Below are 11,026 nucleotides of genomic sequence, written 5' to 3' on the forward strand. Positions count from 1 at the left end.
TCTGGCTTTATTTGACTAGATCTAATTTAACTGATGCTTTCAGCATAATTAATCAGATAATGCACTTTAGTGAATGCCATCATTTCATGTCTTAATGACAGGGCTACAGAGACTGGTTTTGGTGTCTAGGGGGTCTTGCCTGACACGACCATATAGTTTTGCTTTGCTTTTTTTTCCTCAGATCAAAAATACTAGGATAAATTCTCCTTAAAATGAAGTGTCAATTTTTAGTTGAAAAATGAGGTAATGTTTGATATTTGCTCCTCTTCACCAAAAAAATCAAATGAAAAAAATTCAGAAAAATATTAAATAACATGAAAGAAAAAAATTCAGCATGTTAGCATTGTCTATAAAAATTATGACTATAATATTTTGCAGTGGAAAACTACAAGTAAGGACATATTTTAGAACTGTAAGGATAAGTTTATTTATAAATGTGTCCAATGACATTTGTATGTATAATTTGAGATAAAAATTAAAATAGAAAAAAAGCTTCACCTATAGAGCTAATTCAAACATTCAAAAACTAAAGCACATTTTTTAGCTACATATCCCTCATTAAATCACTTGCCTACTTCTTTGCTTACTGTAGTATATGCCTGATTTTATAGTCTTATCCTTGAATCTCTGTTTTCACTCGATCTTTAGTGTCAGATCATCAATATCTTTCCTACACTGTTTGATAGTCTAGAAACAAAGAAAAACTGGAATTAAAAAATTAAAATTTAAAAAGTTTAAAAAGTCTATTATCTTTATTACTAATTAATGTAACTGAAAGGTGACATATGAAGTGAAGTGAAAGTCACTCAGTCATGTCTGACTCTTTGTGACCCCATGGACTGTGTAGTCCATGGAATTCTACAGGAAAGAATACTGGAGTGGGTAGCCTTTCCCTTCTCCAGAGGATCTTCCCAACCCAGGGATCGAACCCAGGTCTCCCACATTGCAGGTAGATTCTTTACCAGCTGAGCCACGAGGGAAGCCCAAGAAATACTGGAGTGGAAGTTGGTAGCCTATCCCTTCTCCAGCACATTTTCCTGTCCCAGGAATTGATCTCGGGTCTCCTGCATTGCAGGAGCTATCAGGGAAGTCCTAAAGGTGGCGCATATATATATATATATATATACACACACACATTATATATATGTATAATGTATATAACTATTATCATCAAAGAAGCACAAGTATATATACTTGTGCTTTGGTGATAATAGCTATATAAAAGGAAGACTGAATTGAAAATTTCAGGTGAATTTTAGGATGAAACCTGGCATATAGACTAGTAAGCCTGACTTTGGAAAAAATTTCTCAGAATAAAATGAAAGAAGATTGAAAAATGAGTGGAAAGGTATTTCAATGTCATTATTATTAATGAAGTTTTTTTTTTTTTTTTTTTAGGAAATTACATTACTTAATCTGTGAAAGGAGTCAGGGTTAAAGTGTAGGCAGCTTTTTAGGCATTTGTGAAACAGTTTACCAGTTCACTGTTTTTCTTTCCTCAATTCACAATGAAATAAGTACATATAAAAATTAAAAGTTATATCATACTTTGTAGCAATTAGTTCTATGTTCATCAACATGTATAATTTTCAAAATGACATTCTGAGTAATGTAATATGAAAAGAAAGACTCAGAAAGATGCATATATTGATTAATAATTTGTTCTACATTTATATCAGTTTTATGTGTGTGTAAAGGTGATTATATTATGCTCAGGCTAAAGATCAGCCCTATTCCCACCCAGCTAAATACTTTTTATTTAGGATACACATATACAAAGGATGGAATCCATGAAAGAAAGATTAAAAATGATTAAAATAAAATTCAGATTGCTTCCATGTTCTGAATTTTATTTTAATCATTTTTAATCTTTCTTTCATGGATTCCATCCTTTGTATATGTGTATATGGAAGCAACCTAGATGCCCATGAGCAGATGAATGGATGAGGAAGCTGTGGTACATATACACCATGGAATATTACTCAGCCATTAAAAAGAATTCATTTGAATCAGTTCTAATGAGATGGATGAAACTGGAGCCCATTATACAGAGCGAAGTAAGCCAGAAAGATAAAGACCATTACAGTATACTAACACATATATATGGAATTTAGAAAGATGGTAACGATAACCCTATATGCAAAACAGAAAAAGAGACTCAGATGTATAGAACAGACTTATGGACTCTGGGAGAAAGCGAGGGTGGGATGTTTCAAGAGAACAGCATCGTAACATGTATATTATCTAGGGTGAAACAGATCACCAGTCCAGGTTGGGTGCATGAGACAAGTGCTCGGGCCTGGTGGACTGGGAAGACCCAGAGGGATCGGGTGAAGAGGGAGGTGGGAGGAGGGGACCGGGATGGGGAATACATGTAAATCCATGGCTAATTCATTTCAATGTATGACAAAAACTACTGCAATCATGTAAAGTAATTAGCCTCCAACTAATAAAAATAAATGGAATAAAAAATAAAAAAATAAAAGTACTTTCCCTTTCCTCTAAAAAAAAATAAATAAATAAAATAAAATAAAATAAAATTCAGAAAAATATTTATCCAACAGAAGTGAAGAAAGGGAAAGAGGCAATAAAGGAAATATATGAATTATATAATCCCACAGCAAATGCAGGGTTTATGTTTCTGATACCAAGCATAGACACGTTGACTCTGTCATTGCTGCTTTATATTTTTCTCTGCCTTATCTCCTGTTAACAGAAAGGAATGCTAGGTGGCTTAATTCTAATCTCATGTAGTCTTGCCTACTGTAGAATATAGTTGCAGCAATGCTCAGCCTCACTCTTTTGAAATATTAACTTTCATTTCTACTAAGTCTTCTTTATATCTGGGATGCATTTTGGCCTACTCTAGATCTCAGTCTTTGTTTCACTTATATTCTCTATCTACTTTCACTTGTTTGAAAATCTCATCCAATCTCATGGCTCAAATACTAACCAGAGGATGATATCTTATAGTTTATGTTTCTAGGGTAGTCCCCCCACAAGCTCCATACCTTTCTATTTGTGCTCATTGCAAGCTTGTTTTGTCCAGTGCTGAACTTCTGATCCCTCTTCCCAACTTGGCTCATCTCAATCTCAGTTGATGCAGCACAACTTGCTCTGTTCACCAGACAAAATCTTAAAGTAATCTTGATTTTATTCTTTCTTTCTAATTGCACATCCAATATGCTACTAAATCCAATTATTTTTATCTTCAAAGATACCTGGATCCAGCCAGTCTTTTCTTTTCATCCAGGCTAAAACCAACCTCATCTGAGCCCCTATTGTTAGCCCAGATAATCACAATGGCCTTCACTGGTTTAATAAAATCTATTCTTTCTCTGCTTCACTCTATTTTTTTTCTTTTTTTAAAAAAAAGAGTGAGCCTTTTAAAATATATGCCAAATCAAGTGATTAACCAGATCAAATCCTTTTGTGGTTTTATGTATTATCCAGGAGAGAAACCAAAATCTTTATAGTACCTAACAAATAAGGTAACCATATAATCTATCATCCAAAAGGGATATTTTTGAAAATGAAAAGGAGTCCCAAGTCATAATTATACTAGTCAACAAGTGTGAACGAAGATTGCATTGGACAATCCTGGACCTATGGTCACCATACATCAAAGGTCTTGTACAATCATCCCCTCTGTTACTCCTTCAATTACATCTCCTCCTATTAACCATTTTAATCACTCTACAGCCATACAAGCCTCCTTGCTTTTTCTCTAAAATGCAAGGGCACTTGCACATTTGCACTGTTTATTCTCTTTGCCTGCAACACACATCAAGATACTCCATGATTGATTCCTTATCTACTTCACATCTTTTCTCAAATGTCCACCAGCTCTTTGTGACCAAGCTCTTTAACATGTCAACTTAATGCTAATTCTTACACTGATTGCTGATTCATATTTCCTTTATAGCATTTATCACTTTCAGATAAACTGTGTATTATTTTTATTTATTGCTTGTGTACCCTGCCCCACTAAAATATAAGCTCCAGATAGAGCGATATTTTTTGTTGGTATTCTTTGTCTAGTCTATTTGGGATATAGTTTTATAAGGAGATATTTACTATTCAGTCAGTAAAGAATCCATCTGCAATGCAGGAGACACAGGTTTGATACCTGGCTTGGGAAGATCTCCTGGAGAAGGAAGTGGCAACCCCACTCCAGTATTCTTGCCTGGGAAATCCCTTGGACAGAGGAGCCTGACAGTCTACAGTCCACAGGGTCACAAGAGTTGGACACAACCTAACGACTAAACAACTACTATCATACCTTGCATAAGCCTATATGGATTTTGTTTTCTCTCTGCCAAACCACACATGTCTGAAAACTCTTAAACTAAAATTCATGAGGTTTGGCAAATACCTTCAATGACTGCTTACTTGACTATGACTGACTTTAGTACAAATTCATGAATATATTTAAGAAGATGTTATATTAAAAATATCTTCTTGCATAAAGTGAGAAGATTGCAGGAGGGGGAAGTGTCCATGCAAGTATTCAGTTCAACATGTTACCAGGAAATGAAGTTTCCAAGACAGAATTTTAAAAGTGACTAATCTAAGTAGGTTGCCTTGTGCTTCAATTTGACCTCATTTCCCAAATGTCTCCAGATGTATAAAGCTTCAAGATTTATTTAAAATAAAGTCAATATTCATGTTATCTCCTTAGGCATATTTGAGGGAGCTAAGATAGCAGGTGATTTCTGAAAATTCTTTCAGACATTAGAATTCTCTTTGTTTGACACATCTGTTCAGTTCTCTAGTCTAAAAACCTCTTAGAGTAGTACCAGTTGTGCTGATGGCTTCTAAGAAAGCTGTACTTTTTGTCTGTGGTTACCTAAAGGTGAAAGACTAACTTATATCAGTAAATAACCTATTTTATGGGCTTCCCAGGTGGTGTTAATGGTAAAGAATCTTCCTGCTAATGCAGCAGATGTAAGAGATGTGGGTTCAATCCCTGGGTTCAGAAGATTCCTTGGAGAAGGAAATGGCAACCCACTTCAGTATTCTTGCCATTCAGTATTCTTGTCCATGGACAATTCCATGGACAGAGGAGACTGGAGGGCTACAGTCCATAAGGTCACAAAGAGTTGGATACACCTGAGCACAAAGCTGGTTTATCTGAGAACTGTAACAGAATTTTTCACTTCAGCAGATGGTAGTGTCCAAAGCCTCTTAAAAGAAATTTCTTTTCTGTTTTTATCTCTGCCTCTTCTCTCTTCATAAGGGACCACAATATTACTTTGTCCAGATGAAAGAACAGAACCATGACATTTACTTATTTTTTTAAACCGAGTCATTTCTTTGCATTAAAAAAGAAAAATGCATATAAACTTTGGAAAGCAAACATAAGAATTCGTGTCATCCAAAATTGTGTACTGGATTTCAACTTTAGCTAAAGATGCTCTGTGAAATTTGACAATGTTATATTAGCCTTATTATTTGTTATCTTTCAGAAGATATCTTCTAAAGAAATGATCACTATATCATGAACAAAACATTTTCTGTATTACTCATAGTTAATTCTAATTGTGTTTCTTCATCTATATATTATCTCAAAATAATTGTCATTTTACAGTGGATTAGCCCATGAAGAAAGAATAATTATTCTTGTCTATGACATGTTTTAAGAGGATATGTTATGACATCTATTTGTTAATGTGTTAAATCCTTTAAAAATCAGCTGTCTGTCGTTTCAAATTTTAACAAAGATGACAAATATTCTTGGGAAAACTTCTAAAATACTCAGTGTCTGAGAAGTACAATTTGCTGTCTTCTAATTGACAATATTCCCTACAGGCATTGCTGTTCTTTACTACATGACTTAATCAAGATAAATATATATTAACCTACCGATATTCAAATTTCAACTAAATATTCATACCTATGCAATCATTAATTTATAATAGATTCTTTGTACCTTCTTCAACTCACATTTCTTAAGAACTTTGTGAAAGTCAAATATTTCTGAATACAGTATTATTTGATAGAAAGAGCACAAACTTTGCATTCAAGATAACTGAGCTGTTTTTATTGACTCTCAAATCATAAGCTATGTAAATTTTGAAAATTAAACATAACTTCCTTTGCCTTCATTTAGATCTCTGAAAATAGAAATTACATTTAGATCATATCATGAATATTTGAATCTGGTAGAACTTGTGTACATAGAAAAGGGACTTGTTAGGAAGAAGAAGTATTTGAAATTGTCTCATGAGAATGGGGGAAGGGGTTTCCCAGGTGACTCAGCAGTAAAATATCCACCTGCTTCAAAGGAGACTGGGGTTTGATCCCTGGGTTGGGAAGATTCCCTGGAGAAGGGAATGGCAACCCACTCCTGTATTCTTGCCTGGGAAATCCTATAGACGGAGGAGCCTGACGGGCTACAGTCCATGGGGATCAGACACAACTTAAAGACTACACCCCCCATAAGAATGGGAGTATGCCTGAAGTTTCAAGCAGACTGAAATCAAGTCCTAGAGCCCTGTGAAAAAGGCAGTAAATCACTCAAACTTTATATTGTGTGTGGTTTCAGCTTTCTTCAGCTCTAGAGGTCTTGTTGACTTATAAGTTCACATGGGCAGAAAAAAGTCTTTTAAAAAAGTCAATTTTGAAATTATCAGTTCAAAAATAAATCAAAACCTAAACTAAGTAGTTCTTGCTTCAATTTCAAATTCCCAGTTGATAGACAATTATTGACCCATTTTAATTCAAGTGATCAGTTACTTAGGGACAGATTTTCAGGGGCCAGAGTACCAACATCAAATTGTACAGAGGTGGTTTCTGCTGCAAGCAAATGAACAGTTGGAATAGGGTAAGAAGAGATATTTAAATAGTAAAGGATGCCTGATTTTTGTAATTGCTGCTCTCTATAGTCAGGGAGATATAGGGCCTGACTAGTAGCTAATATTTAACTTATAACTACAAACTTTGCCATTCTGGTGAAGTGGTATAATCCTTCCTCTCACAGTTATATAGAAGTAGAAAACCAAACATTGGAACAAACACCTTAAGAATGTCCTAGAAAATAGAGATCAGTGAATGGAGTAAGAATAGAACAGAACACTATAAATCATATTAGATACAATGTGGCAACTGAGAATACAATATAAAGTAGGTTAAAACTCTGAGATATTAGAGTAAAATTTGAAATGATGGAAAATAACAAAAATGAAAAAGAAGTGGAGATTCAAAGGAAAAGATCTAACATCTGACCAATAGGGTTTCCCAGATGGGGAAAGAGAAGAATAGATTAGGAATCATCAAAAGATGGTGATGATGGTGATGATGATTTCTAGAGATAATAAATGTTTTTCTTAAAGAAGAACTAGTGTCAAAAGAAAATAAATTACTGGGCATGCACTATTTCTCAGATTTTTTTTTTTCCAAAGTAAAAAGGAAATAAAAACTTTAAAGAGGAAAATTGCAGATCCAACAATCAGAGGTTATTGTCTAGGATACAAGTTGAGAAAGACATCTGGATGCAGTCAGTACCAGACCTACAGACAGCTCATCCATTTTAGGCAAGATTTTGGGTGGCTAAAGTAGGAAGGCCATTATGAAATATGGACTTAAATATTATTTAATATACTTAAATGTTTTGAAAAAAACTATGAACAGAAAATTGATAAATTTTGGGGAAATTGGTAAATTTGCAAAGAAAATCAGCAAAACTTTAAAATGCTAAAGCTATAAATTTGTGAGAAAATTTATAAGAAGATTATCATAATATACTCTTCAACTGAGAAGAGGATATTGGCATAGCTGCAATAATATTGATTATGAATTTACCAAAAATATGGCATAATTCAGGCTTTCCAGGTGGTGCTAGTGACAAACAACCTGCTTGCCAAGATAGGAGACAGGATACGAGGGTTTGATTGCTGGGTTGGGAAGATCCCTTGAAGGAAATGACAATGCACTCTAGTATTCTTGCCTGGGAAATCCCATGGACAGAGGAGCTGTCAGGCTACAGTCTATAGGCTTGCAAAGAGTCAGACACAACTGAAGGGGCTTAGCACACAGCGCTCATGTTGTGTAGGGAGGTAAAATTGTGTGTATGTGTGGAGAGGATATTAAAGTGATCCAAGACCTTTAATTATCGTACATAGTAGAGAGTCAATGACTAGTGTCTAAAATCTAAATTAAGAAATAGACATGTTAGCAAATAACTTAGAAAAGTGCAAATATGTGCCTGAAGATACATCTAGAGAATTAAAACGGTTGTGCCTGGGGAATAAATTTACATACTAGATAAGAATGAGACAAATGATGCCACTTTTCTTATTAAGACTAATTTGTTTTATGTTCATGAATATTTTAACAAATTTTAATTCAATAAATTATGTCCAGATGTGCAAGATGTAGGTTGATATAGGCTTGATTTATATTTATTGTTTAATTTCAGTTATAGAAAAATATGTTCTCTGTATATACATGTAATTTCAGTTTGATGTAGTATCTTGTATATTAGAATGATAGAACCACTGTAGTATATATTTTGTAAAAGGAAGTACAATCTTTTACTGTTTTTATTCTTTGGGAGAAAATCACATCAGACATATTTGGTCATAATTGCTTCTGACAGTTTTTCATTTAAAAAGTCATTAATTTTCTGAAATGTTCCAGGTGACTGTCATTAAATAAACCTCTTCACCCTATTCAAGCATAGTGCCTATGATCAACTTTTTGTTCCATGCTAAGTGACAAGTCTTCATCAAAGTTGTAAAAAAGATGACCTGCAACATAGATTCAGTCTAAACTTTGAAACCAAGATGGGTAAGATCGGTGGATTCACTGCTAAAACCAAAATAAATTATTATTTTAACCACCAAAATTTTACCTTTTCTCTCTTATCAACACCTTATACTTTCCACTGAAAATCAATACAATGGAGAAAAATTGCCAAAATGTATCAAGTACTTCATATCCCTCCAAAGCACGTACTATTAATATTTTGGCATAGTTTTAACATTCACTGTTCCATTTCAACTGCAGAATTCCCCTTCATGGATCACATGGCAAAGAGACTTGCTTAGCTCAATGAAGCTTTGAGCCTTGCCATGCAGGACCACCCAGGACAGATGGGTCATAGTGAAGAGTTCTGACAAAATGTGGCCCCTTAAAGAAGGGAATGGAAAACCACTCCAATATTCTTGTCAGAAAAACCCCTGAATAGCACAAAAAGACAAAAACATATAACACTGGGCAATGAGCCCCCAAGTCAGAAGCTGTCCAATATATTACTGGGAGAAGAGCAGAGGGTGATTACTAGTAGCTCCAGAAAACACGAAGTGGCTAGGCCAAAATGGAAACAACCCTCAGTTGTGGATATGTCTGAAGGTGAAAATAAAGTCCCATGATGTAAGAAACAATATTACATAGGAACCTGGAATGTTAGTTCCACTAATCAAGGTAAATTGGATATGGTCAAGCAGTAGATGGCAAGACTAAACTTCAACATCTGAGGAATCAAGGAACTAAAATGAATGGGAACAGGTGAATTTAATTCAGATGACCATAGTATCTTACTATTGTAGGCAAGAGTGCCTTACTAGAAATGGAGTAGACTCATAGTCAGCAAGAGTCTGAAATGCACTACTTGAGTCCAACTGCATAAATGACAGGATGATATCAGCTCCTTTCCAAGGCAAACCTTCAACATCACAGTAATCAAAGTCTATGCCCCAACAACTAATGCCAAAGAAGCCAAAGTTGACTGTTTCTATGAAGATCTACAAGACCTTCTAGAACTAATGAAATAAGCAGGACTATATGGTTCTTGCCCTCCCTCCATATCATCTGTTTGCCTTTTGCCTGTGGAAAGCTCTGGTCAAAAAAATAAGCTTATCCAGAAAAGTGAGAAATGCTAAAACAAAGAACAGTCAAAGGAGATTAAATAATAAGGATGCAGTCGTTAAGCATAGTCAAGGACTTTTACTTCTTTCTCAAGGGCTGTAGATATTCTGAGCCATATCTTGTGAGCTGTCTTATAGCTTCCAAAACATCAGATGGAGAAGTTAAACGCATGATGACCAGACTGTACCAAAGAAATGAGATGCCACAATTCTGAGCTGACCACAAAAGAAATGGGAACAAATGGCTGGAACTAAAGATTAATTGTACCTAAAAGAATCAAGGTGATGCTGGTCATACCACTGATGACCAATTTGAAGATGACTGTCACAGATGACTGTGCTATTTCTGCATATAACTCCACCACCCAACTCTGTCTATAAAATCTCTCACCCCCTACTTTTCAGGGGAAGCCGGAGAGTCGACCCACCCTCCTCCCCTAGTTGTCAGCGTCTACAATAAAACAAACTTTCCTTCCCACCAACTGGGGCTGCTTACTGCTCTTTGTCAGGAAGCATTTAACAAGAGGCTTCCTGTGTGCTGTCTTGGATCTGTCAGGAACCCTCTGGCCCTTATTAATTCCTGAATATTCAGGAATTCAGAGGAGAGGCACGCCTTTCCTGGGACTGAGGAATCCAGGCATTTCTCATTATGGTGATAAGTACCCTCTTCCTTTTTATGAGCCAGATGGTAAAAGGTGATTGTTTGTAACTCTCTCTTTGATAGGGATCATCTTATATTTTGTAAGTCTGGAACTTTAATCTTTATCTTTGCTGAGAATAACCACCTTGTAAGACAGAACATATGCGCATGCCATGTTGATTAAAACACCTTTGCTCCATCAGAGTTTTGGTCCCCGGGTCTTTCTTTCTTTCTATTCCTTCTTTCTGTCTTTCTCTCTCTATTTCTGGCTAATTCCCTGGAGTGCGGGGGCCCGCTGAGCTCACTTTCTTGCCCGGGCCTCTAAGACCCTCTCAAGAAGGCACACTGCGCCTTCACCCACTCGAGAGGGCGCCTGGTGCCTCCGCGCAGCAGCGCGAGCCCGAAGAACAGGACACTATTGGCTTTCCGCGTAAACCAGGGGATGTCGGCCTCTTTCTCTCTACTCTCGGAACCACTAGGTTCCGGTCTATTAAAGGACTAACAAGCGCTATCAGCC

Source organism: Odocoileus virginianus, chromosome 10, assembly GCF_023699985.2.
Source record: "Odocoileus virginianus isolate 20LAN1187 ecotype Illinois chromosome 10, Ovbor_1.2, whole genome shotgun sequence".
In the NCBI taxonomy this organism is placed as follows: domain Eukaryota; kingdom Metazoa; phylum Chordata; class Mammalia; order Artiodactyla; family Cervidae; genus Odocoileus; species Odocoileus virginianus.